This window comes from Aedes albopictus, chromosome 3, assembly GCF_035046485.1.
Source record: "Aedes albopictus strain Foshan chromosome 3, AalbF5, whole genome shotgun sequence".
In the NCBI taxonomy this organism is placed as follows: Eukaryota; Metazoa; Arthropoda; class Insecta; order Diptera; family Culicidae; genus Aedes; species Aedes albopictus.
The window spans coordinates 211,383,415-211,407,317 of record NC_085138.1 but is presented as its reverse complement, the minus strand read 5'-3'; the positions used below and the strand labels follow the sequence as shown (position 1 = coordinate 211,407,317).

At 38.5% G+C, this 23,903-nt stretch overlaps 1 long non-coding RNA gene across 2 annotated transcripts; it reads right to left on the bottom strand.

Annotated features, from left to right (window-relative positions):
- Positions 1-14,760: 14,760 nt before the first annotated feature.
- On the bottom strand, positions 14,761-22,098 carry LOC109406632 (uncharacterized). Of its 2 annotated transcripts, none has more exons than XR_003892523.2 (2): positions 18,660-22,098; positions 14,761-18,592 (listed from the first exon to the last, which is right to left on the bottom strand). It is a non-coding gene; the product is annotated as an uncharacterized LOC109406632 (long non-coding RNA). The 2 variants fall into 2 exon arrangements; XR_009999510.1 differs by having other exon boundaries at positions 18,665-22,098.
- Positions 22,099-23,903: the final 1,805 nt, after the last annotated feature.

The following is a 23,903-nucleotide window of genomic DNA, read 5'->3' as shown; positions in this document are numbered from 1 at the left end:
TCGAGACCAGGTGGAGCATGATCTGGCGAGCGTTGGGCGTGACGTTGGAGAGCTGCAGCAGCAAATCGAGTATTATAACGGCAAATTGATGATTCAGTGTTAACATGAATTTGATGGTGTACTAAATAAATGAAATGAAATGAATGACATATTACAGGTCATATTTTGCGTGTATTTTATTGATAATCTAAAACATGTTGTTTAATTGACGTTTTTTTTGGAATTTTGTTAAGTTTTAGTTTTAGACATGCGAAAATTTGTTTAGATTTCAATATAGAAGATGGAATGGGTAAGTATTCTCTTGAAGATGCATTTCAGAAGTGTTTGTGGTCGGAAGCATGAGGAATGTTACGTCCACTGGTGAGGTGCAAATTTGGCATCCCGGTGGCTTGCTTCCGGCCATTTAAGCGTTTTTGAGTACCGTCGTGCGGGGTCAGTCAGAGAATCCATAAGTAGGTATCATATAATTATGCATTCTAGTAGTTTAGTACATGATATACATTCATGTGTTCAAAATAAAAAGTTTATTTTTTTTTTCAACATTTTGAAATAGGTAATCGGCTTTTTATGCTTTTTATTTTTACTCGCAAAAATTTCAATTGTCTTAGATTGTAAAGTTAAATATTCTCCTAAACTGTTCTCTTTTACAAATCATTAAAAAGTATTATATAAATGTTTATTGTTTAATAGTAGTCTGATTAGAGATTTCTAAAATGCTAGAGGCAAGACATTGTGCAAACGAGAGTAACTCTGAGAAAGGAAAATAGAGATTGTCTTACACATTTTTGGATGTCAACCAAAAATTGGAAGAAATTTATGCTGAACTCTGCTTCTAACCGAAGATTGCCCTGACATTTTATGTTCTTTTTTTAGATAAATTTTTACAATCAGGAATTCGTTAATGGAATCAGCAATTTTCTTTATTTTTTTGTTTAATTCTTATTTTTTATCACAGACTTTTTCAAACGTTCTTAAAATTTCTATTCACCATATATGTAGTATTTCCTATTTTTTATAAAAGGCTAGATTACCAGGAATCCTGGTAACAAGCAGGTTTTTTCTTATTTTCTTTTAATTGGTGTGCACTGGAAATGTGGTAAAACTTGAATTTCTTGAAGAACTTGAAATTTCTTATCACTAATCAAGTTTTCTGGTTTTCATATTGTAGGTATTTATAGTAGGCACTGCATTTACTGTAATTGTATAGTAGGCTTTGTATAGCAGAATAGGGTACTGTTGACTATCTGGATTTTTTGTTTAAATTACTGTTTAATTCCAGAAATTTTCTGATTGTTTTTGCAGAACTCTGGTTTTAATCAAATACTTGATCCCAGGGCCAGAACATTAGGCAAGCAGATCGTCGTTATGATTGGGTTGTTCATCAATGTCCAAGTCAATGTCCCTATGTTAATCTCAATTTCTCTCGTCACCACTTGCGTTACTATATATTGTTTGTTTCATTACTTTTGTTACTTCTTTTATTTTAAGTAGCATTTCACCAAAAAAGCCAATAAAAGTCAATTAGAATATAGCTGACGTTTGATATACACGGTGTTCAATAAGTTCGGATACACAGTAAAATTGAATTTATTTCCCATCTGTAATTCAGATTTTCAAAGTGAATGTATTAATTGAAAGCTCACATAATACTGATCAAATACAGTATATGTTTTGAAACAAACTGTCCTTTATCCTTTTGTAATAATTGCAAATGTGTCTCAAGATCCTTTCAGCCGGCACGCACGTCTGTCATTGGTATTTCGTCTAGTTTTTATTGAGTAATGGTGTTAAGTTAAATCAAATTAGGCTGTTGTCCTCAGCATTAGTGGTAGCAACTATGGCCATACGAAATAATCTATAAAATTCAGATTGGGTGAAGTACGGACTCATTTTATTTTGATCTTTAAAATTGCTCAAATTGGCGCTGTACCTGTTTTAATGATTTTTGTTTTGTCAAAAAGCAAGGCTGCGTTATATCTCAGTTTAATCTATCATTATCTTTTCCAAAACTTGATTATATCCCTATTTTGGCAAATTTTAACCAAAAATGGCTTTATATAATGTATTTATGCCTAGATTTATGCCTTTTTCATAGATTTAAGCACATTTTGACTAAACTTGCAAATTTATCACCATATCATCACTGAAATAGCAGTGTAAAGCTTTTGTCTATTAATTTAGTTATTTAAATTTAGTATAGTGAGATGTAAACTCAAAAGTCAACGTTTTAGACTTCTGTAGCTTGAGCAACTTATCGAAAATTATTCCAGCGTGCCGGAACTAACAAACTTTAGATATATCTAAGGCTTATAAAAAAAAGTAGAAAAAGACTTTATTCAAAACCATATGCTTTTGATCAGTGTTATATAACCTTTCAACAGATACATTTACTTTGAAAATTTGATTTACAGATGTGAAATTAATTCAAGTTATATGGTGTATCCGAACTTATTGAACACCCTGTAGATGCAGATCTGAAAACGCTTTTACTGCAACGTATTTTAATGCAAGAACACTAAGGGCACTTCATATTTAATTACTTTGAAATATGTTTAGTATTTCTGAATAGGTAGTAGGTATGTTCTGATTTCGTTTTGAACTATTCTTTATTCTTTTTCTTTTATTTTGAACAGCCTTTAAATATTTTTAGTATTTCTTTAGAATTTAGAATCCAGGAATCTTGTGGATCTCCGGTGCAAACACTTTACCTGTGGCCTTATTTGCCTAATATGACCTTATATTAGGCCATATGAATAAAGCTGAGTAAATACTCTTTAATAAATCAATATGAAGCCGTGCAGCAAATCTCTGTGAATCTTCACAGAGATCTGAGTAAAGAGTATTTACTCAACTTTATTCATACGGTCTATTAGGCGACATCGATTCCCCTTGCCTTCTTGGCAATTTTAATTATTCGGCTACCTCTCATACTCTTCGTTCATCATGTTTCTTTGATCTTTTTCATATGGGTATCCTTCTTTCTTCGTGCCTCACATTCCTCTGTTTCTTTGACCTTGGTAAAAAAAATAGAAAATTTCCAAGTATATTCTTTTTAAATGTAAATTATTACATTGTAAGGTGAGAAAATCCCCTTTATGGGAAGGGTTCCCTGCCCATAAACTCGCAAAATTTTTGATGAAGAAATTCCAATCCTCGGTCAATAAAACTCAGCTTGCAAGCCACCTGCAAGCATCTGGGGATATTCAAACTGGAAAAGTAAAGTTCGTAGCTATATAAAATTGTAACGATATTGTATGAATGAAAATTATTTCTGTTTTCGTGTAATTTAAAAAAAAAAATGAGCACCACCCGGTAATCCATTGTCTTCTTTTCTGAGCGAATATTCATGGCAAATCTAGAGATCATTTTGAAGAAGAAAGATTTGTGGTGGTGGAGGTTCGTTGGTGATGTTTTTAGCATCATCAAGAAAGAAAATTTGCCAGAGAAACTTGGGGCAACCAATGGCATTCACAAATATAAAAAAATATACATGAAGAGAAGAAAGATAGTAAATTGTCGTTCTTTGATCTACAAATTGTCAGAGAATCGTCTGCCTTTGTATGCGCAATTTATCGGAAATAATCTTTTCAACAATTCACCAAATCAATCCTGAAGAAATTTGCAAAAAAAGCTTTGGAAAATTGAACGAAGGAATCTCTGGAGTAATTTTTGCAGATTTAAAAAAATATCTAAGAAAAAAATAACCAATTCTCTAAAGTAATTTTGCTGGGATTGACAGGATTTTTTTGCGAATTTAACGATTTTACGGACACAGGAGCAGATTTTGTAAATGTGCAAGGGTGTAGTCTCTACTGCTGAACGGTGTTAGCGTGAAGAACTCCTTGGAAGAAATGCTGGAGGAAGCTCTGGAAAATTCCTGGAGGAATCCCTGATGTAATCCCTGGATGAATTCTTGAAGGAATCCGTGAAGAAAGTACAGGATGAATCCCTGAAGGGTTTATTGAAGGATTCCATGGAGGAATCCATGAAATAATTCCTGGATGAGTTGCTGGAGAAATTGATAGAGGAATTTTTGGAAGAATTCCTGCATAAATTTCTGAAAGAATTAATCGAGGAATTCATTGACGAATCCAGGTAGGAATTCCTGGAGAAATCTCTGGAGGAATTCCTGGAGAAATTTTTGGAGGAATCAGTGGATGCATTTCTGAAGGAATCCTTGAAAGAATCCGTGTAAGAATTGCTGTAAAAAAGTTCTGCAGGAATCCCTGGAGGCATTATTGAAAGCATCATTGGAGGAGTGCGTGGGGAAATTCCAAGACGAATTTCTGGAGAAGTTCCTTGACGAATTTCTGGATAAATTATTGGAGCACATTCTGGAAGAATTTCTGGAAAAACCCATGAAGGCGTTCCAGAAGAAATTCTTGGAGGATTTTCAGGAGGAATACTTGGAGGAATCCCTGGAGGCATTCCTTAAGGAATCATTAAAAATCCCGGAGAAAGTTTTGGAAAATTCCTGTAGAAATATCTGCTGTAATCCTAGGAGAAATTCTTGAAGGAATCCGTGAAGGAATTCCAGCATGAATCCCTGGAGAAATTTCTGGAAGAATCCCTTGAGGAATCCCTGAGGGAACGCTCTCTTTATCGGCTCACCGTTTTGCAGCCCAGAATTAATCTCTGGAGGTTCCCCAGGATAAGAACATCGTGGAATTCCTGGAGGAATGTCAGGAGAAATCCCTCTTGAGTTTCCTAAAGTTTTTTTTGGAGAAATTTTTGAAAAAAAATATACAGAAATTCCTGAAAGAATTTTTGAGGATATCTGAAGAAATTCATTGATAAATTCCTGGACGAATTCCTGGAGAAATTCCTCCATGAAGGAATCCCTGGAGGAATTTCTCGAGAAATTCCTAGAGAAATTCCGGGAGATTTTTTTTCTGGAGAAATCCGTGGAGGATTTCTTGGAGGAATATCTGGAGGAATACCTGAAGAAGTTTTTAGAGGATTTTCTGGAGTAATAACTAGAGGAATTCCTGGAGTTATCCCAAGATAAATTTGTGGAGAAGCTCCTGGAGAAATTCCAGAAAAAAATCCTGAAAAAAATCCTGTAGAAATCCATGGAGAAATCCCTGGAGGAATTTTTCGAGGAATTTCTGGAAGAGTTCCGGGAGAAATTTCTTTAGGATTCTGAGTATTAAACCCTCGAGGAATCCCTGCAGAAATTTGTGGAGGATTGCCTGTAAAGGAGAAGGATTCTGAAGGATTTTTTGGAGGAATTCCCAGAGGATTTTCAGAAGAAATACCAGAAGAACTCATGGAGGAATCCCTGAAGAAACTCTTGGAGGAATCCTTGTTTGCATTCCGGGAGATATTTCTGGAGAAATTCCTGAAGGTATTTTTGGAGGAATTAATGAAGAATTTTTGGAGGAATAACTAGAGTAATTCCTGGAAGAGTTCTTTATGGAATTTCTGGACAAATATGTAAGGCTTCCTGGAGGAATGTCTGGAGGAACTCTTCAAGGAATATTCGAAGAAATTCCTGGAGGAATCCATAGAGGAATACTACTTTATTTTCAGTCCTGGGCACCCAGGAGGAATTCCTGGACGAATTCCCGGAAAAGTTCCGGGAGAAACTCGCTTGGGATTTTCTGGAGGAATCCGTTAAGAATTCCAGGAAGAATCGCTGGAGAAAACATTGGAGGAATTTTGGCAGAAATTCCTAGAGAATTTTCTGGAAGAATTCCTGGAGAAATTCCTGCAGCAATCCCTGGAAGAATTCCTGGAGGTATTTCTGGAGGATTTCATGGAGGTATCCCTGCAGGAATTCCTAGAAGTGTTCGGTGAGAAATTGATTTAGGATTATGTGGACTATCCGTGGAGGAATTACTGGATGAATCCCTGAAGGAATTCCCGCAAAAATTCCTGTTGAAATTCCTGAAGAAATCCATGGAGGTTTCCCTGAAGGTATTCTTGGGAGAGTTCCAGGAGACATTCCTTAAGGGTGTAGTGTCTACCTAATGGTTGTGCGCATAGGATATCTACCTACATGAAATACTATTCATAACAATACCTAAATGTCTAGGTATCATTCATTATGAAGTGTTCTGGGAGACATTCCTTTAGGATTCTCTGGAGGAATTCTAGCAGAAATGCTCAGAGGATTTTCTCGCGGAATCCCTGGAGGAAATCCTGAAAGAATTTATGGAGAATTTTCTGGAGGATTTTTGAGGGATTTCTGAAGAAACTCATGGATGAATCCGTGGAGGAATACCGGAAGAAATTCCTTGAGAATTTCCTGGAGGAATCCTTAGAGGAATTTTTCGAGGAATTCTAGGAGGAACGCCTGGAAGAGTTCCGTGAGAAATTCCTTTTGGATTATCTGAAGGAATCCGTGGAGCAATTGCTGGAGGAATTCTGGCAGACATTCCTAAAAAAAATTCAGGAGGAATCTCTGGAGGAATTCTTGGAGTATTTACTGGAGAAATACCTGGAGGAATTGTTTGAGGAATTTCTTTAGAAATATATGAGCACAGACAAACAGACGTAACACTCTTCAAAACGATTTGGCACATGCATTTCATGATCAATTTAAATTTCATTTGTTTTGCGCGACCGTTCCACCAGATGCGCTAGTATTCGATCGCTTTGACGTTTGCCAGTGTACACGTTGCTGAATGATGCAAAGGAAAATTACAGGCACTTTGTTTAGTATTGTCGCGCTTATCTTTTATTAGAGTCCTACGGCGGTCGTACGCTCGCAAGGCATACCGCCGCATGACAGTCGCAAGGCAAAACAAAAGAAAAAGTGTTCCCGCCAAAAACAAAAGCACGTGGGTTTCGCGAAGTGACAGATGTTTTTGAATGTATTTGTGACGAACGGCAAGAGTGGCTCAGTGGAATGAGTGTTCTTATTTATTTATTTATCACCGTCTTGAATTGTAATACAAATTCCCCAGACTGCATATTAATCTAAGTTCCATATCCTATTTTTAAAGACAAACTTTGAAATATGAAAATCGAACAGAGCACAAACACTATTAAAAGCACGAATACATTTGTCTAATGGATTATTGATGCCGTAGCATGTCCTATAAAATCTAACAAACAGAAGGTCACGGTCACGTAAAAGTCGGGAAGGAGCATACAAAGACACATTTTCTAACAAAGACGGACAGTTAATGTTGCCTACTAACAGATCAAATATAAACAATCTTTGCAAATTCTTGCGTCTAGAAGAGAGCGTCTCTAATGCTATCAGGGCGCAGCGACTACCATAGTCAGGAAGGTCTGCAGGATTGGACCAGGGCAGTTGACGTAACGCGTACCGAATGAAGCAGCGTTGGACTCTCTCCATTCGGATGATCTGCGTAGTGTGATGGGGAGACCACACGCAAACAGCGTATTCCAAAACGCTTCGAACGAGCGAACAGTAAAGCGTTTTCATCGCATAAATATCTCGGAATTTATGGGTGCAGCGACGAACGAATCCTAGAGCAGCAAATCCTTTCGCAGTCGTGATGCTAATGTGATCGTTGAACTGCAGTTTAGAGTCGATGGTGACTCCTAGATCTCGAATAGATTCAACACGTTCCAAAATATCCGGGCCAATTGCGTACTCAAATTGAATGCTTGAGGAACGCCGGGTGAATGTGATGCACTTGCATTTTTTGGTGTTCAGTTCCATCCCGTTTTCTAAACACCACAGCTGAATCTCGTTAGCATCGGTCTGAAGCGCGCAGCAATCAACGAGCGACGAAATAGTCCTGTACAACTTAAGGTCATCAGCAAACAAAACTTTCTCAGATTTCAGCCAATAGCAGAGATCATTCACGAACAACACAAAAATTAAAGGTCCTAGGACACTGCCTTGAGGCACGCCTGAAGTGATGGAAAAGTGACGAGATTGCGTACCGTTGATACAAACAAATGCTTTGCGTTCAGTCAGATAGGAATGCAACCAATCTGTTACCCAACGGGGAAAGCCCAAGTGACTTAGCTTAGCAACAGCAAGTTTTTGCTGTCAAAGCCTATATAATGGAATTACATACTTTTAAATATGATGACGCTGTTATGATTAGTGACTGCCACGCTTATATCAGAAGCCAGAGGCAGATAATCGCCATATTCTGATTTTTCTTGAGAGGCATAATAGTGTGCGTGTGAGACAAACGTCAAATCGAAATCCATCATGGACGCAGTGTTGCGCGCGGTTCTACCAAGAGGTGGCAGAGTGCTCATGAAAAAGATACCGGGCAAAAGTTTTTGAAGAATTTCCTTTAAGAGTTACGTCTGTTTGTCTGTGATATGAGGCTCACTGGAAGATTTCCTGGAGTTAATTCTGGGGGAATTTCCGGAGGAATGGCTGAAGGAACTCCTCGAGTAGTTTCTGAAGGAATTCCTAAAGGAATACCTGGAGGATTTTTTTGAGGAATTTTTGCAGAAATTCATTAATGAATCCCTGGTGGAATTCCTGAAGAAGTTCCTAGAAAAAACCCTGAAGAAATTCATACAGCAATCCGTGGAGGATTCCCTGGACAAATTCATTGCGGAATTCCTCGAGGAGTTCTTGGAAGAGTTTCGGGAGACATTCCCGAGGAATTTCTGGAGGAATTGCTGGAGGAATTTCTGGGGGAATTTTTGAGGAATTTCTGAGGAAAATCATGGATGAATCCCTGGAGGAATTTCGCGAGGTAATCCTGGAAGAGTTCCTTGAGAAACTCCTTTAGGTTTTTATGGAGGAATCCGTGGAGCAATCCCTGGAGGAAATATTGGGAGAATTCTGGCAGACATTCCTAGAGGTTTTTCCCCAGAAGAAATTTCAGAAATTTCAGGAATTCCTGGAGGAATTTCTGATGTTCTTCCTCAAAAAATTTCTGAAATTGTGGATAAACTTTAGAAGGATTTTTTGAGGAAATTCCTTGATAGTTTTCTGGAGACATCCGTGAGAAATTCGTTTAGCTTTTTTTTTAAGTAATCCGTATAGCAATTCCTGGAGAAAATATTAGGGGAATTCTTTCAGACATTCCTAGAGGGTTTTTCCTGAAAGAAATTTCAGGAGGAATTCCTGGAGTTAATTCTGGGGAATTTCTAGAGGAATTCCTGGAGGAATTATTTGTCCTCGAGGAATTTCTGAAAGAATTTCTGGAGGAATTTTTAGAGGAGTTTTAAGAGGAATTTCTGATGAAGCTCATTAATAAATCCCTGGAGAAATTCCAGAAGAAATTCCTGGAAAAACTCCTGGAGGAATCTGTGAAGTATTCCGTGGAGGAATTCCTGGAAGATTTCCGTGAGAAATTCTTTAGTATTTTTGGAGGAATCCGTGGAGTAAATCCTGAAGGAATCCCTAGAGGAAATATTGGATAAACTCTGGCAGGTATTCCTAGAGGATTTTTTCCAAAAGAAATTTTCGGAGCAAACTCTGGAGGAGTTCCTGGCGGTGATTTTGGAGGAATTTTTGGAGTATTTACTGGAGGAATTATTTGAGGAAATTCTGGAGAAATATATGAGGCTTCCTGGAGAAATTACTGGAGGAATATCTGAAGGAACTCTTCGAGGAATTTCTGAAGAATTTCTGGATGATTTTTAAAGGAATTTAAAAAAAAAATATTACTGAATTCTTGGAGGAATTCCTGAAGAAATTCCTTGAAACATATCTGGAGAAATTCCTGGGAGAACTCTTGGAAGTGTTCTGGGAGACATTCTTTTAGGATTCTCTGGAGGAATTCTATCAGAAACGCCCAGAGGATTTTATGGAGGGATCCCTGGAGGAAATCTTGAAGGAATTTTTGGAGAATTTTCTGAAGGATTTTTTGAGGGATTTGTGAAGAAATTCATGGATGAATCCCTGGAGGAATACCTGAAGAAATTCCTTGAGAATTTCCTGGAGGAATCCATGAAGGAATCCTTAGAGGAACTTTTCGAGGAATGCTAGAAGGAACACTTGGAAGAGTTCCGTGAGAAATTCCTTTAGGATTATCTGAAGGAATCCGTGGAGCAATTCCTGGAGGAATCGCTCAAGGAAATATTTTAGTAATTCTGGCAGACATTCCTAAAAAAAATTTCTTGAAGAAATTTCAGGAGGAATCTCTGGAAGAATTCCTGGAGTATTTACTGGAGAAATACCTGTAGAAATTGTTTGAGGAATTTCTTAAGAAATATATAAGGCTTACTAGAGGATTTACTGGAGTTAATTCTGGGGGAATTTCCGGAGGAATGGCTGAACTCCTCGAGGAATTTCTGAAGGAATTCCTAAAGGAATACCTGGAGGATTTTTTTGAGGAATTTTTGCAGAAATTCATTAATGAATCCCTGGTGGAATTCCTGAAGAAGCTCCTGGAAAAAATCCTGAAGAAATTCGTGCAGCAATCCGTGAAGGATTCCCTGGACAAATTCATTTCGGAATTCCTCCAGGAGTTCTTGGAAGAGTTTCGGGAGACATTCCGGAGGAATTCTGGCAGAAATCCCTAGAGGAATTTCTGAAGAAATTCATGGATGAATCCCTGGAGGAATTTCTCGAGGTATTCCTGGAAGAGTCAAAAAAAAAAAAAGACACGGCCACCGTCTTCAGCCAACGGCTGTACAGACTGAACGAATCTTAACACTAGACAACGGACACGACACACATTACGTGTTGAGTTTTATACTCAGTGGGAACAATCACCACCTGAGGGCGTGTTAAGGAATAACACTCAGTGGGAATATTCACCACCTGATGTCAAACTCCTTATCAAACTCAGTGGAAACTTTCCGACCTGAGGGCAGGTTCTATTGCATGAGGCTGTGGAAGTCGCTGGGGAAATCTTTCTTATTAGCGTGATTCCAATGGATAAAGAGAAAGGAAAATGTCCTTCTCTCTTGTCCTCTCGGATACGCTGGTAAACCAAAAACAAGCAAGTTAATTCTAACACTGATTTTATTCTGTATACATCGGAGTATTCCAACAGGGAAGATCAATGACTACATTCGTGCTTAACACTACCCTACTATCTAACTCGTACATGGTCCATTAGTGATGCGTACGCTGTCTAGCCCTTGCGGCCGCGCGATATGTGCTCTGATGCTATATATGTTATATTATGTAAGTTCTTCTTTGGTTCCCTGTCTCCGTCGGTGATCATGCGCGCGCGAGTTGGATTTCGATGTTCATCTGTCAAATGGGGATAGGGGGAGCTAGAATGAAATGCCCTACTGAAAACATAGTTGAAAATTGCACATTCAACATTACGATCACCGGTGGATACGAGGAAAAAACATTTCTTATGAAAAGTTTCATCGCCCGGAGCGGGAATCAAACCCTCACCCCATAGCACTGTACGGTTATACGCTTGGTGACGCTAACCGCACGGCCACGAGGCTCCACACTCCGTGAGAAATTCCTTTAGAATTTTATGGAGGAATCCGTGGAGCAATTCCTAGAGGAATCCATGGAGGAAATATTGGGGGAATTCTGGCAGACATTTCTAGAGGATTTTCCCTACAAGACATTTCAGAAGGGATCTCTGAAGGCATTCTTGGAGTATTTACTGGAGAAATTCTTAGAGAAATTATTTAGGAATTTCTGGAGAAATATATGAGGCTTTTTGGAGAAATTTCTGGAGGAATGTCTGAAGGAACTCCTCGAGGAATTTCTAAAGGAATTCCAGAAAGAATACCTGGAGGATTTTTAAGGAGTTTCTGTAGAAATTTATAAACGAATCCCTGAAGGATTTCCAGAAGAAATTCCTGGAAGAATCTGTGGAGGATTTCCAGGAGAAATTCCACGCGGAATTCCTGGAAGAGTTCTAGGAGATATTCCTTTGGGATTTTCTGGAAGAAACCCCTGGAGGCATCTTGGAGGAATTCCTGGAGAAATGTCTAAAGGAACTCCTCGAGGAATTTCTGAAGAAATACCTGTAAGAATTTCTGGAGGATTTTGTTGAGGAATTTCTGAAGAAATTAATTAATGAATCCCTAAAGGAATTCCTGAATAAATTCCTGGAAAAACTCCTGGAGAAATTCCTGGTAGAATCCGTGGAGGATTCTCCGAAGGAATTTCTCGCGAAATTCCTGGAAGAGTTCCGGAAGACATTCCTTTATGATTCTCTGGAGGAATTCTGGCAGAAATTCCTAGAAGATTTTCTGGATGAATTCCTGGAGGAATTTCTGACGTACTTCCTCGAGAAATTTCTGAAATTGTGGAGGAATTTTAGAATGTTTTTTTGAAGAAATTCCTTGATAGTTTTCTGGAGACATCCGTGAGAAATTCGTTTAGCATTTTGAAGTAATCCGTACAGCAATTCCTGGAGAAAATATTAGGAGAATTCTGGCAGACATTCCCAGAGGATTTTTTCCTCAAAGAAATTTCAGGAGGAATCTCAGGAGGAATTCCTGGAGTCGATTCTTGGGGAATTTCTAGAGGAATCCCTGGAGGAATCATTTGAGGAATTCCTGGTGAAATATATGAAGCTTCCTAGAGAAATTACTGGAAGAATGACTGAAGGAACTCCTCGAGAAATTTCTGGAAGAATTTCTGGAGGAATTTTTAGAGGAGTTTTAAGAGGAATTTCTGATGAAGCTCATTAATAAATCCCTGAAGGAATTCCAGAAGAAATTCCTGGAAAAACTCCTGGAGAAATTCCTGGAGGAATCTGTGGAGTATTCCCTGGAGGAATTCTTCGTGGAATGGGGCACGTTCGGTGTAGTACTAGATTTGTAGTAATGAGCTGAATTTTAGTATGGTGAGAAGGTCAATTCTCCGTTTGTGCAATGAAATGGTTCAAAAAGCGTGGGTATTACGATTTATTGCCTAATTTGATGCTGTTTGAGCAAAACTTTGGATAACTATGTTGTTTATGTTGCAAGAAATGGAGAAAACAACAACACTGTTGTCCAAAGTTTTGCTCAAACAGCATCAAATTAATCAAGGAATCATAATACCCACGCTTTTTGCACCATTTTATTGCAGAAACGGAGAATTGACCTTCTCACCATACTAAAATTCAGCTCATTACTACAAATCTAGTACTTTACCGATCTGTCCTATTCCTGGAAGAGTTCCGGGAGGAATTCTTTAGGATTTTGTAGAGGAATCCGTGGAGGAATTCCTGAAATAAATCCCTGGAGGCATCTTGGAGGAATTGCTGGAGGAATTCCTGGAATTTTTTTGGAGGAATTCATGCACGAATCTTTGGAGGAATCTCTATAGATTGCAACAAGGATTCCGATCGAAATTTTCGATCGGGGAATTTTGATTCAATCTATGGAGTCTTCTCCAATTCTAGCATCAATAATTGCCCAAGATTGAAATTCTTTCACGACATTTTTTTATAAATGATAATTTTGACGATATTTTCCATTGCATTTGATACGTTTATACAATTTTATAAGAGTCGAAACAATGACTTCATATTAAAGTAGGGTCTTGTACCATTTGGGCAGGTGTACCTATTTTGGGCACTTTCCGCTTCAACTAAGTCAATTTCAAACCGATTACATATTAATATTCAAACGTTTACATATTAAGAATACAGCTTAGTAGCTGGTTCATAAAAATCGTTCTTTTGAATTGGTACAAAAATGACAAAGATCATGGGGTCTTGTAGCAACGCATTAAGGTGAAACGGGACGCCGTGTTATTTTTCCTATCTTGCCTCTCTTTCTAACAATTTGCCTCGCGATTTTGGAGATGGTAATTCCGAGTTCTATCGCACTGAAGATGCTGAAAAACAATCAGCATATGCACTCCAAGTGAGCATACACAGTGATAGGTTTTTGTTGCAAAATATGAAGTAGAATCTGAGATTACCATCTTAGAGCAACAGAGCAATGGCGGATATTTTCCCGATCGTCCCGTCCGCCCTTAAGTTCACGTTGCATTGACTTACCGACTACTGTGTTATATGTTCAACGTGTATAATTTATAATTCATAGATTATCAGGTGATAAAAGCAATGCAAACTGGAGTAAATCCTAATTGATTCTATATAAGCTTTTAAAGAAACCTTTCGTAATGGAAATTTTATTGACTTCCTTGGGCTTCAAGCATCTTCGTGCCTGCCACTCATGCAAAACTATCATTGGTAATTATCAGTGGAAGTTCTCAGTTAATAACTGTGAAAGTGCTTGTAGAACACAACCTTAAAAACAGCCCTTGGCCTATTTGGGGCGTTACGCCTTGAATAAGAAAAAGAAGATCCGATATTTACAGTATGCGGCAGGAAAAAATGCGAAAGTGTTTTTCAACTTCAAACCTCATTTTCGTCCATTTGACATTAACCAATCTATGTTTCAACGTTCCATGATCTATAATAGGCTAGTTTGCTGAAAAGTTAATTAAAAAAATTCCCATTTTGGTCACTAACCTTTACAGGGCGGCGCCTAAAGATGAAGACAACCAGAATTTTCAAACCGCAAAAAATCGCACAGGTCGCTAAATTTCGCATCTGATAAAACAAAATTTTTGATTTTCTCTACAATATCATCAAATATATGTACTTATTTCATCTGGTATGTTAAACTACATGGATCTGGATCAGTGTGGTCTGGTTGTTCATCGAATTTGAGCTAATTTTGTTACTGTTATAGTCATTTTGTTTAATGACCATTGGGCGCGCAGTTTATTGATATCCGCTTATTAGGCCTACATTATCACATGTTAAACATCAAATATGTTCATTTTTATTTTTCAGTGCTAGAATATAGACATTGGCTGATACACTGTCATGAAAAAATACACATATATATCCTATATGTAGCGTGTAATAGTGCCTTGAACTTTTCGCATTTTTTCCTGCCGCACCCTGTAGATGAAAAAAGCACTCTAAATCATATATTTGTTTTGTATTTATTAGAAAACAATTAACCCCTACTCAGGACAAATTTTGACAATAATCTTTAATGCTACCGCAGTGCTTAACTGAATAATTTGAATCAATTTCTATTTAAAAAAACCCGATTTAATCCACCTATGGTGAACAGAACCCTTCTTACACTTATTAAAATTATTGTTGTATTATTTGTATCTATATATATAAAAATGCAGTGGCATACGTGGGACCGCGCATAACTTGCGAACGGAAGGTCCGATTTTGGTCGTCTTAGTTTTGATCTGTTAGTTTTCACCCAAGGAAGGTTTATGAGGCATAAAACATGGAAAAAATGATAGTTTTTGAAAATCGATCTTTCATACCGGGGACCGGGAATTTGGGCTAGAAACTTAAAACGTCAAAAAACGCAGTAGGCAAGACAAAGTTTGCCGGGTACAGCTAGTTTAACATATTTGTTTTGTGGAATTGACCAAAAGTTCTAGAAAATATTGTGGATTTGGCATCTAGTGGATTGGTTTCCAAACTAGCACCATGGACCATGGACTAAACTACCAGAAATGCCAGACACTTCCTAGAGTCTTGTATGGAATGTTTAAAAAATAGCTTACATATTCTGGAATTTTGTATCTTTTATTAACTGCTAAAAGATCTTGAATCGATTAACAAATGGGTAAGAAAATCAGCGAGATACACTTTGTCTAAATCAGTCAATTAAATTAGCTCCGAAGTACTTGGTATTCATGGTTATGGTGTAAAAACGACAAAAATGATATATCTACTTAGTTAATCAGTTTTGGCATTAGCTAGTTATTTTGGCTGTCTGGTTCTTCAAAGCTTTCATTTAACATATTGTTAGTTTCCATAAAATTCCTGTGTATTTGTTATTTATAATTTTGTTGAAAACAATAACCTGCTAGTATACACTTTGTATGAGGTCAGCATCATTTATTGAAAAATAATTTCCCATAGACTGGTCAAAAACAAATGCAAGATAACAAGTGAATATAATAAAAAAAGAATTTATTGAAATACTCTTCGTAAGATATCTCAGTAATCAAATGTCGAATCGAAATAAAATTTCAGGGCCTTATACAAGCATATTGTAGCTTTCATTTGGTGCTTAGAGAACCAAAATCGGTTGACAGATGGCTGAGATATTTATTATGGTACCCTTGGTCAAAAATCTCTCAAAAAGTTAACCTGTATTACTCCCAAGTACTCTTTGAAAGATATCTCGGTAACCAAATGTCCAATCCTAATGAAATTGTATAGGGTTATACTAGAATGTTGTAGCTTTTATTTGGTGTCAGGATAACCGAAATCGGCTGACAGACGGCTAAGATATTTATTATGATACTCTTGGTCAAAATTCTCAAAAGGTTTAGTTGTATAAATCCTAAGTACTCTTGGAAAGATATCGCTGTAACCAAATGTCCAATCGAAATAACATTTCTGGGCGATCTACTAGGATGCTGTAGCTTTCATTTGGTGCCAAGAGAACCCAAATCGATTTACAAACGGTCAAAATATTTATTATGATACACTTGGTCAAAAATCTTAAAAAGTTTAGAAGTATGACTCATAAGTACTCTTCGAGAGATATCTCGGTAACCAAACGTCCAATCGAAAAAAAATTCAATAGCGTTCTACTAGGATGTAGTAGCTTTCATTTGCTTCCAAGAGAACTCAAATCGGTTGAGAGACGGCTGAGAAACGTGCGTGACTTTTTTTGTAACGCACATACACACACACATACACACATACACACATACACACACCAAGGAGCTAGTCGCTTGGAACATTGTGCCAAGAGGTGCCAAGCACACCGTCTTATACGCTGTGTGGCACACCGTGGCACTCTGAGGCACAATTTTGACACTTGAGTTTGAGTGAAAAATCTAGGCAACCATGTGCATTTGACCTGCAAAATGAAAACAAACAGTTGGTTGTCTTGGTAGTTGCCAAGCAAAATCTGAATCATAAAGCAGTGGCACTTCGGGGCACACTGAGGCACAGTTGAACACCCGTTGGCACACTGAAAATAATTGGCACAAGTAAAGATGTGCTCAGCGACTCCCCCTTGACACACACACACACACACACATACAGACATTTGCTCAGTTCGTCGAGCTGAGTTCATTGGTATATGAGACTCGGCCCTCCGGGCCTCGGATCGAAAGTCGGTTTTTCGAGCGATATTTATACCCTTCTTATGGGTGTAAGAAGGGTAAAAAGAATTTATTGAAATACTCTTCGTAAGATATCTCAGTAATCAAATGTCGAATCGAAATAAAATTTCAGGGCCTTATACAAGGATATTGTAGCTTTCATTTGGTGCTAAGAGAACCCAAATCGGTTGACAGATGGCTGAGATATTTATTATGGTACCCTTGGTCCAAAATCTCTCAAAAAGTTAACCTGTATTACTCCCAAGTACTAATTGAAAGATATCTCGGTATTCAAATGTCCAATCCTAATGAAATTGTATAGGGTTCTTCTGGAATGTTGTAGCTTTCATTTGGTGCCAGGATAACCGAAATCGGTTGACAGACGGCTAAGATATTTATTATGATACAATTGGTCAAAAATCTCAAAAGGTTTAGTTGTATAAATCCTAAGTACTCTTCGAAGGATATCTCTGTAACCAAATGTCCAATCGAAATAAAATTTCTGGGTGATCTACTAGGATGCTGTAGCTTTCATTTGGTGCCAAGAGAACTTAAATCGATTGACAAACGGCCGAAATATTTATTATGATACACTTGGTCAAAAATCTTAAAAAGTTTAGAAGTATGACTCATAAGTACTCTTCGAGAGATATCTCGGTAACCAAACGTCCAATCGAAAAAAAATTCAATAGCGTTCTACTAGGATGTAGTAGCTTTCATTTGCTTCCAAGAGAACTCAAATCGGTTGACAGACGGCTGAGAAACGTGCGTGACTTTTTTTTGTAACGCACATACACACACACACATACACACATACACACATACACACACACACACATACAGACATTTGCTCAGTTCGTCGAGCTGAGTTCATTGGTATATGAGACTCGGCCCTCCGGGCCTCGGATCGAAAGTCGGTTTTTCGAGCGATATTTATACCCTTCTTATGGGTGTAAGAAGGGTAAAAACAAGGTACTCGCTAAAGTCACTGTTTGGGGGATTATGTATGTCTTACCAACTACTGAACTCAACTAAAATACGATCTTAATGAAAAAGCTTGGTGCTAAATATGTGCATTATTAGGTATATAAAATTTTGTTGAATTTTATTTATAACGCGAAAACTTCAGAATCTCTTCGCATTCTTAAATGTCTATGTTGGAAGTGACGTCGGGTGGCACCAATGGACCACGCTCACGATCGAGGATTACGCTCAAGCACTTGGACTAAACTTGGGCATCTTCGGCTCTCGCAGAATCTTTACATAGAATGAACGTTCGTTCCGGAGGAAGTGTTGGGTTTGGCGCCAATGTGTTCCTCGTACTTGGTATGTCTCAGGATTGTCCTCATTTTAGCTTATCCGATATTCGCATGACACGATGTGTGTCGCCGCAGGAGTACTGCTGACCGAGAAGATCATTGACCGTGCCCTGATCCGCTTCGGAAGATGATGATACGTTGCTTTCGACGGCTTAGCATTTCGAAAGTCTTTAAAGCCACTTCCGGCAAACGTACTACTTACTAGTGCTCTGTCCATAGGGTAGTGTACATCTGTTCCTACAGTCCATACAGGATATAGATGCATTCCTTGACCGAGTCGACATTTTCCCGGCAACTGCGAATCCGAGTCAAAATGTGTGGTTTGGTTCCGATCCGGAAATGATGACTGGTTTGATGGAATATAAAACATTATCATACAAAATTTATACAAATTAAAATTCATTAAAATTTACCTTACCAGCGGTTAACTCGGCAGCAGACTTCTCCAGAAATGTTTATTTATTTGCAGTTAGATTCACTAGAACTTGAAACTTCATCAAATTGTTTACATCTAGCTACCATCCAAAGTGAAAGTAAAGTTGTGGTAGTGAGAACCCAAGCATGCTCACTACCACAACTTTACTTCCACCGTGGATGGCAGCTAGATGTAAATAAACCAGCATAAAAATAATGCCTAACCAGGGTCTAACAGCCCAGTGCAAAAAATGCCTAACGTTAGGCTCATGTACATACCTAATAAAGGGTCGAGCTCGAAAATATGTCTAACAAAAGTGTGTCATATTAGCCTGAATTTTGTCGAACCTGAGCCTAACGTGAGGGATTTTGTTAGCCTAACTGTCTCACCGGTTTGTCTTACATTAGTCTCATGTGACCCTAACGTTTCTTGCTGGGTAATTTCTCCTATCATGTAGCAGTTTCAAATTCGTACGGATTCGCCATCACTTCTGATGGTGCCAAACCGTTCGGTGCGGACATGTTCCGCGTGCTCCTGTAGGTTCAAAACTTCCTGCATTGACCTCTTTTTTTTTCGCGAATTTTCTTCGTTGTTTTTTTTTTTCAAACGTATCTACGAATCGCTCCACCTGCCCGTTGGATTGGGGGTAGAACGGTGTAGCGGTGCCGTGGTGCTGTACACCATTAGTACACCCAAAACAAAGCGCGCATATTTTGTGAGAAAGCGCTCACGCTGCAAGCGCAAAAGTGCGTTACCGGCGATAGAAGCACTTTTGCGCTCATGCTCGTTGGTGCGGCCGCGCTCATGCGGATTCGAGCAGATTTTTTGACCACACATTGACAAGCCGCAATGTGTGGGTGCCACCAGTTGTAGATGCGGTCTTGCGTGTATTAGTGCAAATTCACTTGCGGCTCCCCAATACACACAAACGTGCATCTGTATTGGTTGGAAAAGGTGTCTGAGAATGTGTTAAAGACACGGACACGTTCAATGCTTCCAGTGAGCTTTTCGCTCTTTGAAGGAAGCACGACACTGGACAACGGACTAGCATGCAACGCCCAGTGGCACAGCCGAAAACTTTTCCTGACAGCTGCGGCGGGAATCGAACCCGCGCTCCTCAGCACGATGCGACTAAGAGCTTGGTGACCCTAGCCGTACGACCACGGAGCCGCGTTAGTGTCTTTTATCGCCTGCAAAGGAATGAAAGTGGTTTGTTTTCATTCCGTTCAGACGATGGACTGGACATGAATGAAGACAATTATTGCGGCGAGAGTGGAAGATGGCGTAGAGTCGAGACTGTCGGTCATAGGATCACTGCTCGGGGACTATAGGAATCCGCCTAATAGGGGATACTACACGGAAAAAATCCATTCCTCTTATCATGAATAAAAAATCATGTTCTTATGATGTCTACCAAGTCATAATATCATAATTAAGATTCATAATATCATGAATGAGTTGACCAGAAATATGAATAGAAACAAGCATTTTCATAAATTATATTCATGGTCGCTTCCTAGCGTTACACTTATCTGCCATATGCCGCGCGGTCGTCCAGCACAGACGTGTGGAAAAAATTGAACTTGCTATTTTTGCAAAGTTTTTATTTGGCTAGAGTAATAAATGTGCATATATGAGGAAATGCAACATCGAAACAGTGTGCCCGTAAGATTCGGCAGTTTGTTGGGAGTTGATTGACTAAAAAGTAAACGCGCAAAAAGTAAACAATGCCCAGTTCGCGTTTTCGTTGTGCCATCCGTCGTAGTTGCGAGTTTATGTGTAGTTGATGTTTATGGACGGTGAAGCAAAGTGAGAATCGCGCGCGCTAATTTTCGGTAATTCTCTCTATTTTTCCGGTTTATCCTTCGTTCGACGACTTCGGAGACTCAGCAAGTGGTGTGAACTAGTGAACAATCGATATGGTTTGGAGGGCATCCTTAGCCTGTTCGATGTAGTAGCCAAAGACAAAAATAGTAAACCAGCTAAATATGATTATCCGGTCCCGGTGAGTTCGATCATTGTTGTTCTCTTTTATATTTGAACATGATATATCTTCATTAACAAGAGGCCAACTAAAAAGTGCTGCTTGCTCATAGAAAAAAAAGGATGATGGATAGGTCCCAAAATCATAGAAATGGGCTCTGATATTGCCCGTTGTGAAGATTTATAAATTCCGACGCAAATAAATGATTAGGCTTATTTTCAGCGTAGGTGCGTTATAAATGTTTGTTTACAATGCAAAACTATCACCAAGTGTGTACCTAACAACACAGCGTAAAATATTCACCAGGACGAGGTCTGGTTTTATATCTGTGGGCCCACGCAACTAAATTTCGCGCAGGAGTCTAAACAGGTGGAATCTCCGCAATATCACGTATTTTATTTGCTTATGATTTTAGCTTGTATAGTTTTATCAATCTAATTTAAAGCATTTGGGACCGACGACGACGGAATCAAAAAAGTTATACTTAATTTCATGAATTCTGTGCATGGTTCCATTTCACTCAACCATGCTTTTATGAATATGATTGAGAAGCATTAAGGTCCAACGACGACGGAACCATAAAAGTAATTCTTAATTCCATGAATTCTATGCATGGTTCCATCTCCCTCAACCATGATTTTATGAATTTGACTAAGAAGCATATAGGTCCGACGACGAAGGAATCATAAAAGTATTTTTTGATTCCATGAATTCTATGCATGGTTCTACCTCACCAAACCATAATTTTATGAATCTGGTGGTAAAGCATCAGTATCTGCATCCTGGTTTATCAAAATTATTCTTGGCTTCATGAATGCTTCTCATGATCCCAGCTTATTTAATCATAGCTTCATGATTATATTTTCCATTTTTGGTCGTCGAAAGCCAAAACAAAAACGGGTGCATAGCGTTATGATGAAATCATTCATAAAATCATAAAATTTAATCATGGTATATATTTATAACATAAAATCATAAAAATATCGGTAAACTATGAGTCATATTCATGGTCTTGGGAATGGATTTTTTTTCCGTGTAAGAGTTTATGGGATTACGGCTATGTGGGGGTTTGGCCAAGTATCTTAGATAGATGGTGTCTTCGGCAAAGTTGATCAGTATGGCATGGCACAGACTTACATAAAACGGGACAATTGTTTTGAAATTCTGCCACTAGGCGGCGCTAGTGAACATGCAAATTTAAAAAATCTCATGGCTCAGAATCTTGATTACTTAGAAAGATGGTGTATTCGGCAAAGTTGATCAGTATGGCACAGATTTACATAAAACGGGACATTTGTTTCGAAATTCTGCCACTAGGCGGCGCCTGCCCTGAATGGTATGGGAAGATAAACAACGAGTGAAGATTTTAAAACTGCTCGTAAATTACATCTGCTTCGTTAATGATTGCAGCGCTAGAATTGATGTTAATGCTTTGAATTTCCACCTAGATTTAGATTTTTAAATTCAAAACTGTAAAACATGAACTCAGTAACAAATTTTGAAAACGACGTATAATCAATGCTACACCATTGATTATACGTCGTTTTCAAAATTTGTTACTGAACTGACAAATAAAACTTCACTTTTAACCAAAAAAAATCAGTATGGCACACTCTTACATAAAACGGAACACTTGTTGCGAAATTCTGCCACTAGGCGGCGCTAGTGAACATGTAAACTTTAAAACTCTCATAGCTCAGAATCCTAATTACTTAGAAAGATGGTGTCTTCGGCAAAGTTGATCAGTATGGCACAGGATTACATAAAACGGGACACTTGTTTCTTAATTCTGTCACTAGGCGGCACTAGCGAACATGCAAATTTCAAAAATCTCATAGCTTAGAATCCTGATTACTTAGAAAGATGGTGTCTTCGGCAGAGTTGATCAGTTTGGCACAGACTTACATAAAACGAGACACTTGTTGCGAAATTCTGCCACTAGGCGGCGCTTGTGAACATGCCAATATTTAAAGTCTTAGATCTGAATCCTGATTAGTTAGAAAGATGATGTCTTCGGGAACGTTGATCAGTATGGCACAGACTCACATAAAACGGAATACTTGTTTCGAAATTCTGCCACTTGGCGGCAGAATACAAATATTCAAAACCTCATACCTCAGAATCCTGATTACTTAGAGAGATGGTTTCTTCGGTAAAGTGGATCAGTATGGCACAGACTTACATAAAACGGGACACTTGTTTCTAAATTCTGCTACTAGTCGGCGCTAGTGATCATCCAATTTTTGAAAGTCTTATGGCTAAGAGCCCCGATAATTTATCAAGTTGATGATTTTGTGGCTTTTTCGTTTGGTAATCAGTTGAAATTGACTTCAACAATTTATGTATGTGAAAGTTTTTTTTTTTCAGTTTAAAGAGACTTTGCCCAACAGGGCATTCGTCTCTGGATTTATTTCAACTTATTTCGAAAGTACAATTTCAGTTTTTTCTATAAGTTTCTTATTTGCTTCTATAATACGGTCTAGCCTCTTACTTTGATAAGTATACCACTCTTCGTGAGATATATTATTTTCATTACCATCGACATTTTGTGGGTTACAATCCATGTCTATTATCTCCTATTTGTCCGGGTCTGAAGTGTGTCCTCGCTTGCGTTTTTTCTCCGAAACTATACCGTTTGAGTTGCCAGCCTTATTGTTTTCCGTTTCGTTTTGTTGTTGCTGCGGCGGCGGCGGTGCTGACGGGGTCGACAGCTGCTGCTGCGGTGGTGGCTGCTTCTGCTACTCTGCATGTCGCGATGGACCAGACACATCGCTTGTTGTTTTTGTCTTTCTGGATGTGGCTTCTGAACACTTCATTTTGGGATGTGTTTTGTGACCGCAATGTAAACAGGTGGCAATTTGCGATTTGTAGGTTACCATACTCATATCATCGCCTAAGCGAATATATGATGGAATCGGTTCCTTCAACTCTATTCTAACAGCTCGAACTCCATTCAACGTTCCGGGGAAGTATTTTTTCCATACCTCCCTAACGACAGATTTAACTTTGCCGTATTTCTTCATATGCTCCGCTACTTCGACATTTGACATATCCGGTGGTAGATCATGCACCCTAACATCGATTGCCATATCTTCAAGAAATACAGGAATAATGTAGTTTTTCTTCTCCACCTCCAAGTAGTGCTTCATGTTGTGAGCGGCAGCTGGACGCTCTGCTGCTTCGAGGCTGGTCATTTCAATCAGCGTCTGGTGTCGGGTACTATGCATTTGGAGATTTCTCACCATCGACATATCCATT